At 30.4% G+C, this 11,237-nt stretch overlaps 1 pseudogene; it reads left to right on the plus strand.

The window, feature by feature from the left end:
- The first annotated feature begins 2,139 nt into the window (after positions 1-2,139).
- Positions 2,140-10,063, plus strand: LOC128159245 (prion-like-(Q/N-rich) domain-bearing protein 25; annotated as a pseudogene).
- The last annotated feature ends 1,174 nt before the right edge of the window (positions 10,064-11,237 follow it).

The following is an 11,237-nucleotide window of genomic DNA, read 5'->3' on the forward strand; positions in this document are numbered from 1 at the left end:
TGGGTTTTTTTTTTTTATCTCATCTCTGCTTAATGAGTGCACTGGTGATATTTAGTTTCGTTCATTCATTCTTTAAAAATGAGTGAAACATACAAGATGTTAATGTATTTGTATTTTTTATCTGTCAATAACTTTTTCAAATGTTGTCAGGAAATTTTATTTTGTACGTAAAGCATAGAATTGTTTGTTGTTTGATTTTTGTTTTCGTCGTTTTAATGAACTAAGACTTACAATAATTCTCAAAATCAGTGGTGCGATTATATAAGAATATTTTTGGTTCTGTCGTATAGGTGTCTTTGGAATCACGATACACGAATCTGCTGCCTATAGCATAAATACGTGAGTATAAACAAGATTTGTGAAACATATAAGCTGCATTTTACATTATGTACAAATTACATTAGGTGATACAATATGTAATTTGAATAAAAACTTTGAAATGTTATTGGTCCTTTATTTAAGAAATGAACTCAATGTCTACCCAAGTTATACTCGTATAACCTGGGTTGGGGCAATTTACGCTTTATAATCTGCGAAGCGGATTATAAAAAAGCGTAAATTGCTCCAACCCAGGTTATACGAGTATAACTTGGGTAGATATTGAGTTCATTCCTTATAATTTAATTTTCTGGAATTTGCTGTACAAATTGAGTCCGTTTTACTTTTAAAAATGATATAAATCTGTTCAAAATTCATACGTAACGTCAAGTGAATTAGTACGTTGGTGCATTGTGACGTGTCTTGTGACGTGCAAACCAGGTTATACAAATTTAACTAAATTTTTCTATCCAATCAAATGCCGCGTTACAACCAGAATTAAATTATAAGAAATTAACATTAAAATGAAATTTTACAAACACGATCCATCATATTACCCATAAGTCTGATCAAATCCAATATTCTCCAATCCATTTTCGAATTCATACCTGCGTGAACGTTTTTTTTTTGTGACAGTTTGCCAATGTTTAAATAAATGTTGTTCAATGGCGTCTTTTTTTAAGAACTGTTTGTTTGAAAACAGCTGTCAGATTTATACGTGATCCGGCAAGCTGCACTTTTTCTTCAGGCTATGCAAAGACATTGCTTCAAGACGGTAGGTTTACATTAAACTTTGAGTCATAAAATGTATGTAGTTATATACTTGTTATCATGCTTTTTACCGAAGAAATCGAACATCACTTGTGAGAATTTCTTATCTAAAACGCATCATATTTTTCTAAAATAAAATATCTTAATATTTGAGTTTTACTTTTAAATGTGTGAATCAAAGTTTACCACGTGCAACATTTGATAAATTTTCAGAAATGATATTTTTCTTATGATACAGTTAGCTCATTCTTAAATTGCTCTCATGTTGTTCGAAAAAACTTATGAATACAGCTTTGATTTTGAAAGAAAAAGATTCGTAATTGTTCATACTCATTGACACAGAAGGTGGTATATATGTATATGTATTTATAGGTTGCATTAAAAACATTTTTTTACGAATTTAATTATTCGGTTTCTTAATAATATTTAAAACTGAAATTGTCTATCGTTTGTAGTATTGTATTTGACGACCTTATACGTACATATAAGATATAAAACTAAAATCAATTATCAGATGCCATGATATTACAATCGCATCTGTGTATCCATTTTAATATACATTTCTCTGGAGTTTTAATTTTTATCCTTCTAATGTATAGAGAGAATCTACTGAGTTCACACAAACGTTAATGGCGTTGTTAGATTTATTAATGTTCTACGCATCTGCAGTTTAAAGTTAAAAGAAAGAAATGCAAATCTTATTTTTGTATTGATTTGTCTCCGTAAAAAGGGATAGCTTTATCACAACAGCTTACATATGGCTAATTTAAAAGAAAGATCATATTTTCCCTTATTTTCACTATTTATATTTACTGTCCTTTTCTGTTTGTATGAACTTTTTTAAACATATAATATGTATTTTGCAATAAGTGATGATATTTCTTTTGTTTCACAGAACCATTTTGTCGCAGTAGATGCAATGTCTATATTGATAATTTGGATGATGAGAATATATACATGTACAGACTACGCCGAGTCTGCGTCTTAATAGGAACTGAGCAGAAATTTACAAAATCAAGTTATCAATCGTCACACAAGAAACCTGTATCAATGCATATCGAATGTTCATCGTGGAATAAAAGTAAAATATATGAAAATGCTTTTACAATGATTTGTGACAGTCTGAACGTCAATTTTAAATTTTGAAAGAATCGGTGTATAAAGCATAAAGCCCTTTGATGAATGCCATAGTTTTCTTACAGATACATACAGAGTTATGAATACAACTGAATGCGAACTAAGTAGTGCACAGTGTGAGAAAATCGACAAATATTGTATTTGTTATTGTTTCCCTGGATATGTTACGATGAATGGACCTTGTTTAAAAGGTAATATTTGTAGAAAATGTGAACACGATTCCTATTGAAGACTGCCATATCATTGATTTGATTCTGAGACGGCCAATACTTCGTTTACTTGTAGTTTGTACATGTATTTGGTATATTAGTCCTTTAATAATAGTTGTATCTTTAATTCTTTTAATCTCATGTTTGACGTTGAACTATATTAGATCTGATGAAAAATGATTTTTAACGACGTACAGTATATAGTTCATCTATCTTTTTATACTAATAACTGTATCACTTTTTTTGCAATGTTCCTTTTTTGATATCTAAAAAAGTAATTATAATAACTGAAAATGTCATGTGATTTTACATCATGGATACACATCAAATCAGTTTTACATTTTGAAATCATATACAATGTTGCTTGCTTTGATCCTTTTACAGAAGATAAAACCAATTTTGTTATTTCACGCATCTTTAATGTTTACAAAAACGAATAAATTCTTATTGAAAGCTCATAATATATAAAATAAATTCACATGATTGCATGTTCTCAACTAAGAAGATTGAATGCAATATAATAAATTATTTGAATATGACTTAAATGAAAATACTACTTACTGCTGGATTTTTGGGGTTTTTTTATTGGTAATGTTATGGAGTACAATTTATCTAATACAATGTACTGTTTATGAACAGGTAATGTTTAACTTATTTGATTATGACATTATTTGCTTTATAAGAAAACCTAACCGTCGGTCACGCTTGTAAAAACGATATGCAATGCACTGGAACTGAATTTGCAAGTGTATGTTATAATAATCGGTGCGGATGTCAGTCAGGATACATATGGAATGGCACCAACTGTTACCCAGGTAAAGGAAATATGTTTTCATTACCAGCATTTGTGCAATCTTTAATACCAATAGCAAATAATTATGTATTACAGTTCTTAATTGTGGTTGCGTTCCCTTATCGCAAACTCATTTCACTCACGTCATTGCACTATAAGGCAGAAAGGCTGGTGGCTTACCCAATCTCTTATCGACATATTGTGTAAGGTAAATACTACTGCTGAGCGGCCGGACATATAAACGTGTTTTGTAGTAACTCTCGGGTTAGGGTCGTTGTGAGACACATTATTCATAAAATGATACCTTATTTTAACTTTGAAATAAATATTCGTCGATATAGATAATTATATTATGAATATATTCATTGTTTTTTAATGTAAACAAGGTACGTTTTACAGTGAATCATATTGTTGTGGTGTTTATTTTATGTCAAGCAGCTTTTATTATTATTTATGTTTTAATAGGCAATAGTTACTTGCTATGTACATGTTCATATATGCACACCTTTTTATAACTTTTTCTTGGGTTAAACAAATCCCTTTTACGATTCTTTTTAAATGAAAATGTGAACATGCATTATCACTTAATTTCTTATAGCAACAATAGTACTTATTAAGTTTGTTACTGACTGTTTACAGAAATTTGTGGGGTCGGTAAAGTCCATAGAAGGCGAGGCGGAGCCTCGCCTTCTGTGGACTTTACCGACACCAACAATTTTGTCGAGGACCCTAAATTTGATATGTAAACAACAAAAGATAATATATACCAATTAAATTTATAGGCTTATTATCTATTTTTGTACCTTTCTCGCCAGTTGTTAGCTGCAATAATGTAGCCCTCTCCCAGTTTTTTTTTTTTGGGGGGGGGGGGGGGGAGATCTCCGTAATGGTGCAAGTGCGGGAGTGATTAACTTCCGCAACAATTTCGTCTCAAATCGTATATAAATGACAATAACATTTGCATTTCTTACCTGAACTCAAACATTGTAGATGTCTATGGCATAAATGAATCCAAAAATATCAAGTATAGTCCATATATCGGTTATTTTTCGTGTGTGTAAAGAACACAAGTTGAATTTGTCCGCCATGTTTACTGACCTTTACCGGTCATATTTTTGGACAGCCAATGAGAATTCAGGAGCGGATCTTGAACTGAATATAGGAATTCCCCTATTATAAACATAATTAACGCGGTAAATATGAATTTTCCATTATATACCATTTCCTTAAATGATATTTTAGTGATAGAACGAGGTAAGATCGATTATCTACACTGACATTCACGTTATCAAGCCCATCAAAACTCCAAGCGTAAATCCCATAAAATCACGCGAGAACTGTCATGGCTGCTGAAAAAGACGACTGGTAAACATGCTGATGTGTTTTATCTGGTTTTGATTTATATACGGTTACTTTGTTCAACCTGAATTAAAAAATCATTTTATCTAAAGGAGGTCAATTATAAAATCGATCTTTTCAGACCGAAGTCAGTCGCATTAAAAAATTAATTTTGCACCATTACGGAGATCCTGTTGAATTGTAGCCCTCTCCAGTAAACATCAGATATAAAAAATCGGAGAGGGCTACATTATTGCAGCTAGCCAGTTGAGTGTGCAAACCTGGATGCCATTGTATATAGGATCGTTTTATTACGTCACGGGCAAAGGGGGAGTCACTCTAAATATGTTAGGGGTTAAAAATTATAGGTATGGTTGAACATTTGTGTTAAAAATAAGCTAAATAACGTTACGTCCGCCATGTTGCCGTAAAAAATTTTGACGCCAACCGTGTAAAGAAATTTATAAGGCAATCACGTGACGCGATTCATCCAATGACGTCGAGACATTCTAGTCCGAGGCAAAACAAATGAAAATATCATCGATTGCGACGATAATATATAAAGGAGGATTGCATAACTTGAAAACAAAGCAAAATGTCTTTTTATCATAATATGGTGCAGTATTGCTTCTCACAACCCCATATATGCAAGAAAATAATAAAAATAATGTCTGAACTCCTATACGAAATGTTGACTTTTAAATGGAATCTAAATTGATGCATTTTTACAGATGTGACACTACTTTTAATGTTTGATATACCATTAACATGTGACACAAAAACATGAAATATATTTAGGTTAATGATACACTAATGGTAATATATTCCAAAAAAAAGATTTATCATAAATACCATAAATTAAATTTAGAGATGTTTTATTTTTAACCTTTTTCATTAAAGGAAACGTTATTGTTGGTCACCCTGTTTACACGATGGACAATGCACAGGAACTAAACGCTCAGGATTATGTAGACATGACGTTTGTACATGTTTAGCAGGATACATAATGATTGACAACACCTGTTATCAAGGTATAACAATCATTATGTCTTAGCGCAAATAATATCCATCACATAAAGCACAAGAGTATGTACATCGTATTACCCTCAAAATTCTAATCAGTTATTTCAGACGCAAAATGTACATTATGAAAGATGAACATTACTTATATCATTTGCAGACATGCACAGTTTTATTATATCCAATATATGTATTAAACACTTTCTGACGCGTTCTAATGACCCCATATTTTTACGAATTGTTTAACAAGCAAGATTCTTTTTTTATCCCCAATCTTCATTAATAAGGACTAGTAGTTAAATAGTCTCCTCAGTTCAAAGTGTCAAGACTAAAGTTCAAATGACGGTGGGTTATATTCATATATAATGACGTTTTATAAGTCTATAGTTTCTTAATATACCTGTATGTTATGAACCTGGACAATTCATTTGCATTTGGTATAATCCAAAACAAGATAGTAATATTTGATATGTTCTCATAGAAATTTGATTTACATATCTTAGCATGACAAAATGTAATGTGCATACGCTTTGCAATATATTTAACTCTTTTTTTATACAAAATATTGTTTATTTAATTCAGAGAACGAGGGAATAATTTGCTTAACTTCACGCACGCCATTTTCACGTTATATTTCGTATTTCGACTAGATCAAAATGCATTCGATTTTTTTTCACCATTTTTTTTTATTTTTTAAAACCTTTAAAGGTCTCGACTATTTTAGCAGACACATATAACCATACAAAGAATTATTGAAAAATATCATAAAAATTGTTATGTTTTGTTTGTATTTGCAAAATACTCATGGGAAAGCAATAATGATTTGAGTTTGATAACCTTCTCATACATTATGCAAGGACATTTTCATCATATGTGTTTATTTAACAATTTCAGGGGTAACTATACCTCTATCAATAATTTGCAAAGCAGTTCATTGATAATATCTAAAATTACAGAGACTGTTGTTTGGTGTGACAATTTACAGTTACAAGTTTGTTTAGTCTTGATAAATGTTAAAAGCACATGTCATGTAATAATGGTTTATATCAAGCTCAAAGTGAGAAGAAAATGAGTATATTTATATGTAAACAAATTAAAACTAAATTATTGTTTTGAGGAGAGTAAATGGTCAACATACTATATGTATTTATCATATGTACATTAAATGATAACAAAATATATTAAAGTTATGAATTATTAATTGTTATGAAAAATCCTAGATATTTTATTTTTTTAAAATTAAAAATTATCATGTAACATTTTTTCCATAACAGATAATTACAGAATAAAATGGCAACATCATCAAACCTTCTGAAGTATATTTCTTATAAGATTATTTAACATACCAACAACATGAATGCATTGTTAGCTTTAAGAACTAAATTCATACTTTTTTTCTTTAGATATCAAATTATTGACAGTATGATTTATCGAGTGATGATACACATTCGTAACTATGAAGATTGATTGCAATATTAATATAATATTTACATTCACTTTTTGTACCTCTATTAAATTGCATTGGTTGATTTGAGTGATATTTACGCATTGTTGCAACCACTATTGAAATCAAACCACTATTGAAATAAATTATTTCAATAGTGGTTGGGAATGCATTTCAGTAGAAAAATCACTTTGCAACCACTATTGAAATAAAACCACTATTGAAATAAATTATTTCAATACTGGTTGGGAATATATTTCATCTGAAGAATTACTTTACAACCAGTATTGAAATACAACCTCTAATAAATAAAATATTTAAATAGTGTTCCGGGATGTATTCCATTTTGAAAATCAATTTACAGACACTGTTGAAGTACAACTACAATTAAATCAATTTTTTTAATTGTAGCTTAGAATGAATTTCTTCATTAATTTTTCTTTGAAAATTTACATTTTTTTCTTTACATTTCTTTTTCTACAAACATATGTCCTATGATATTGTATATTATTTGCACAATTGTGAACATCTTGTAAATTGACAAAACTTCTATTCAAACCCCCTGTATATTGAATAATTATATATTGATAAATATTATTATAAATATCACAATTAATATAAATTATTTCAATAGGGGTTGGGGGTTACTTCACTACGAACACTATTGAAATATATTATTTCAATAGTGGTTAAGGATGCGATTCATTTCAACCACTATTGAAATAATTTATTTCAATAGTGGTTGGGGATACCTTTCATTTCAATCACTATTGAAATAAAGTATTTCAATAGTGGTTGATGATGCATTTTAGTTTTATGTCTATTATTATGTCTGTTTGTAACACTTTCCTTTCTGCTAGGGGAGTTTCTTAAGAAAAGAAGTATGTCTTATGAGATGATGAATTCCTTTTTGATTATGATGTTCTTTGATTTACCTCTATATGGTCTATATGTTTCCCATACCACCTGTCATCTGGAACCTAAAGTGTTATGCACAGTCGGAATAATAGGGATTAGAATAACATCCTACTACTATTAAAATATTTTATTTCAATAATGGTTGTTATGAACCGCATCCTTAACCACAATTGAAGTAAATTATTTCAATAGTGGTTGTAATGAAATGCATACCTAACCACTATTGAAATAATTTATTTCAATAGTGGTTATAAAGAAACGCATACCCAACCATTATTGAAATAATTTATATTTCATTCAATATTGGTCTTAATGAAGAACATCCCCAACCATCATTGAAATTATTTTTCTTAATAGTGATATTCATTATTACATAAATCTATAATGATATATAAGCTATATATTATTTTTTAATATGCAGGGGTTTTGAATAGAAGTTCTGGCAATTTACAACGTTGTCTTCCAGTACAAATTTTTTTTACAATTTCCATAAAACATAATATATCTATAGAAAGAGACAGGTAAAGATAAATATGAAAACAATTTCATATGTTAATCTGCGAGGATTGGTTATTTCTGCACAACAGTAAAAATCCTAAAATAAGTACATTTACATCATAGTCATGATTACTATTACCATAAAATATGCAAGTCTTTAGTACCTTAATTGAGTATTTGAATTGTTTGTTAAATAAAAACAAATGTATATGCATGTTTATCTGCGAGAATTGGTTATTTACTTCTACACAGCAGTGAAGTGAACATTGTACCATAATTGTGTATTTGATATTATTCGTTACATTTCTTGCATTTCAAAATAGTTTGCAAATATGATATACACTTCTTTCTTTCCAAATGCATTACATAATAGTGATTACATAGTAATATTTATAAGTAATTCATTCCCATTTACAATTAAAAAAAATAAATTTAATAGTAGTTGAACTTTAATTGTGTCTGTAAAGTAGTTCTTATCATGAAATACATCCCTAACCTCTATTGAATCATTACTTCAATAGTGGTTGTATTTCAATAGTGGTTGCAAAGTGATTTTTCTAATGAAACACGTCCCCAACCACTATTGAAATAATTTATTTCAATAGTGGTTTTATTTCAATAGTGGTTGCAAGGTGATTTTTCTAATGAAATATATTCCCAACCACTATTGAAATAATTCATTTCAATAGTGGTTTTATTTCAATTATAGTGGTTGCAACAACGCATAACACAGAAGACCCAATCACAAAATCTGGGGCGTATGAATACATTCAGTATTCCTTCAGTATTTCTCGAAGAACATAACTGACTCTTCTCGCGACTTAAAACCGGATCCCGACCTGATATTATACTTACGCTGATTAATATTTCATTGGTGTAAATATATGTTGACGGTTAAATGAATTCAATTGATTAATTTCTTAGTATGTCAAATGTAAATTCATTAAATTACAGAAAGAAAAATAAAATTGTGCTATTAGAATTTAAAACGCTGTGCATTATTTTTGTCAGCATAATTCGGCTGGTCCAATGGCTCTTCCGTTAATCTCGCATTACTCGTTGAATAAGACAGAGCGTTTTAAAAATAAAACATATTTGCGGGAAGGAAAGAAATGTTTAAAAACGTAAATATAAGCATTGAATCATTATTGTTTGAAGGATGTGGTCTCATAACTGCAACGGTGTGTGCAAACAAATTATCATAACGCGCTAGCGCGCGTTATTCAATTTGTATGCACACACCGTTGCAGTTATGAGACCACATCTTTCAAAAAATAATGATTCAATGCTTAAATCAAATCAATATGACTACTATGTACGTTATAACATGTCTTTTCCAATTTTATCTTCTTGTTCGGAAATGTATCTATTGGCAATGCAAATGAAGTCACTTTGCAAGTATAAAGCTATTAAAATGTACTGCATATGTACAGCATATGTTTTACTTATTTGATTATGGCAATATTCTCTTTATCAGAAAACCTGACGGTTGGTCACTCATGTTCATACAGTATGCAGTGCACTGGAACTGATTTTGCTAGTGTGTGTAACAATCGTAGGTGTGAATGTCAGCCAGGATACATATTGAATGGCAGCTACTGTTACCTAGGTAGTTAAAGATATGAATTGATAAGAGTGTTTTGTAATTTTTAACTTTCAACAATATCTAATAACTAGAGAAGAGCTCCTTGCAAGCAACGATTAGGTTTTCCGTCGTAGCTGCGTCATACTTGTGACGTATTACAAAAAATTGATAGCTGACCATAGTACAATATTAGATGTGTAAACACCGAGAAACAAAGTATTATATTTCTGTGACCGCGTAGATTATACGGTGATAGAGAATTCGTCTGGATCGGTCGTGTGCAGTACGAACATGGTGAGGGAATGTTGGCGTAAAGTATATAAGGTAAAAGGTTGGGGCGCGCTGTGGGCTTTAAGCTAAAACGAAGGGTAGGTTTGCCGTATTCCCAAAGGTCCACCAGTATACAGTTCCAGAGAAATAAACAGGCAATTGATGCAGGATTCCACATTATTGGACGAGACTCAACAATGGCAACATTATAACAAATTAACAGACAGACATGTTACAAACAAGTCGGATATGGCCAGAAGTGACCTCCGGACTTAAGACTCTGGGAGAGTCGAACCTGGCCGGGGCTGGCCGCCGTATTCCAGACTGCGCATTGACAATTGTACATAACTATTTATAAGAATCTTAATGAGTATAAATTGACAGGTAATGATATAAGTAAGCTGAGTGAAAGGTTCACAGATATAAAATAATTAAATAAACTCAATGAGTCTTGGATGTCCAAGAAATGAAAATCTGATAATTACACAATGTTGTTTTAAGAGATTAACAGTCATTGAGACATGACACTCTGTCTCTTTGAAATCACATATAAAGTCTGAAAAGTGTCAATCACTAAATAAAAAAGTAACTATTTTACGAAAATAATGGCAATTTTCAAGAAATTCGGATGGACGATATGTGTCCTAGATTGTCCATCCGATTCTTTTTCTGACTAAAAGCTACAGACCTGCAGTTAGTGATTGTCAAACTCTTATTGATTATGTCAATTTGTTTGTCTCAAACAATCATTTTTTAAATCAATAAAGTTTTACCTTAAAAAAAAAAGAAAGAAATCGGGCACACTTTTCAATGTTAGCATTTTACAATTTTATGGTCTAATAAAATTTCAAGAAACAACTCTTCATTGTTTTATCCGAAATATTGCATGAAAAAAATTTACATCGCATTTTTTAGATTAAAAAACGGATATTCAAA

Source organism: Crassostrea angulata, chromosome 8, assembly GCF_025612915.1.
Source record: "Crassostrea angulata isolate pt1a10 chromosome 8, ASM2561291v2, whole genome shotgun sequence".
Classification (NCBI taxonomy): domain Eukaryota; kingdom Metazoa; phylum Mollusca; class Bivalvia; order Ostreida; family Ostreidae; genus Magallana; species Magallana angulata.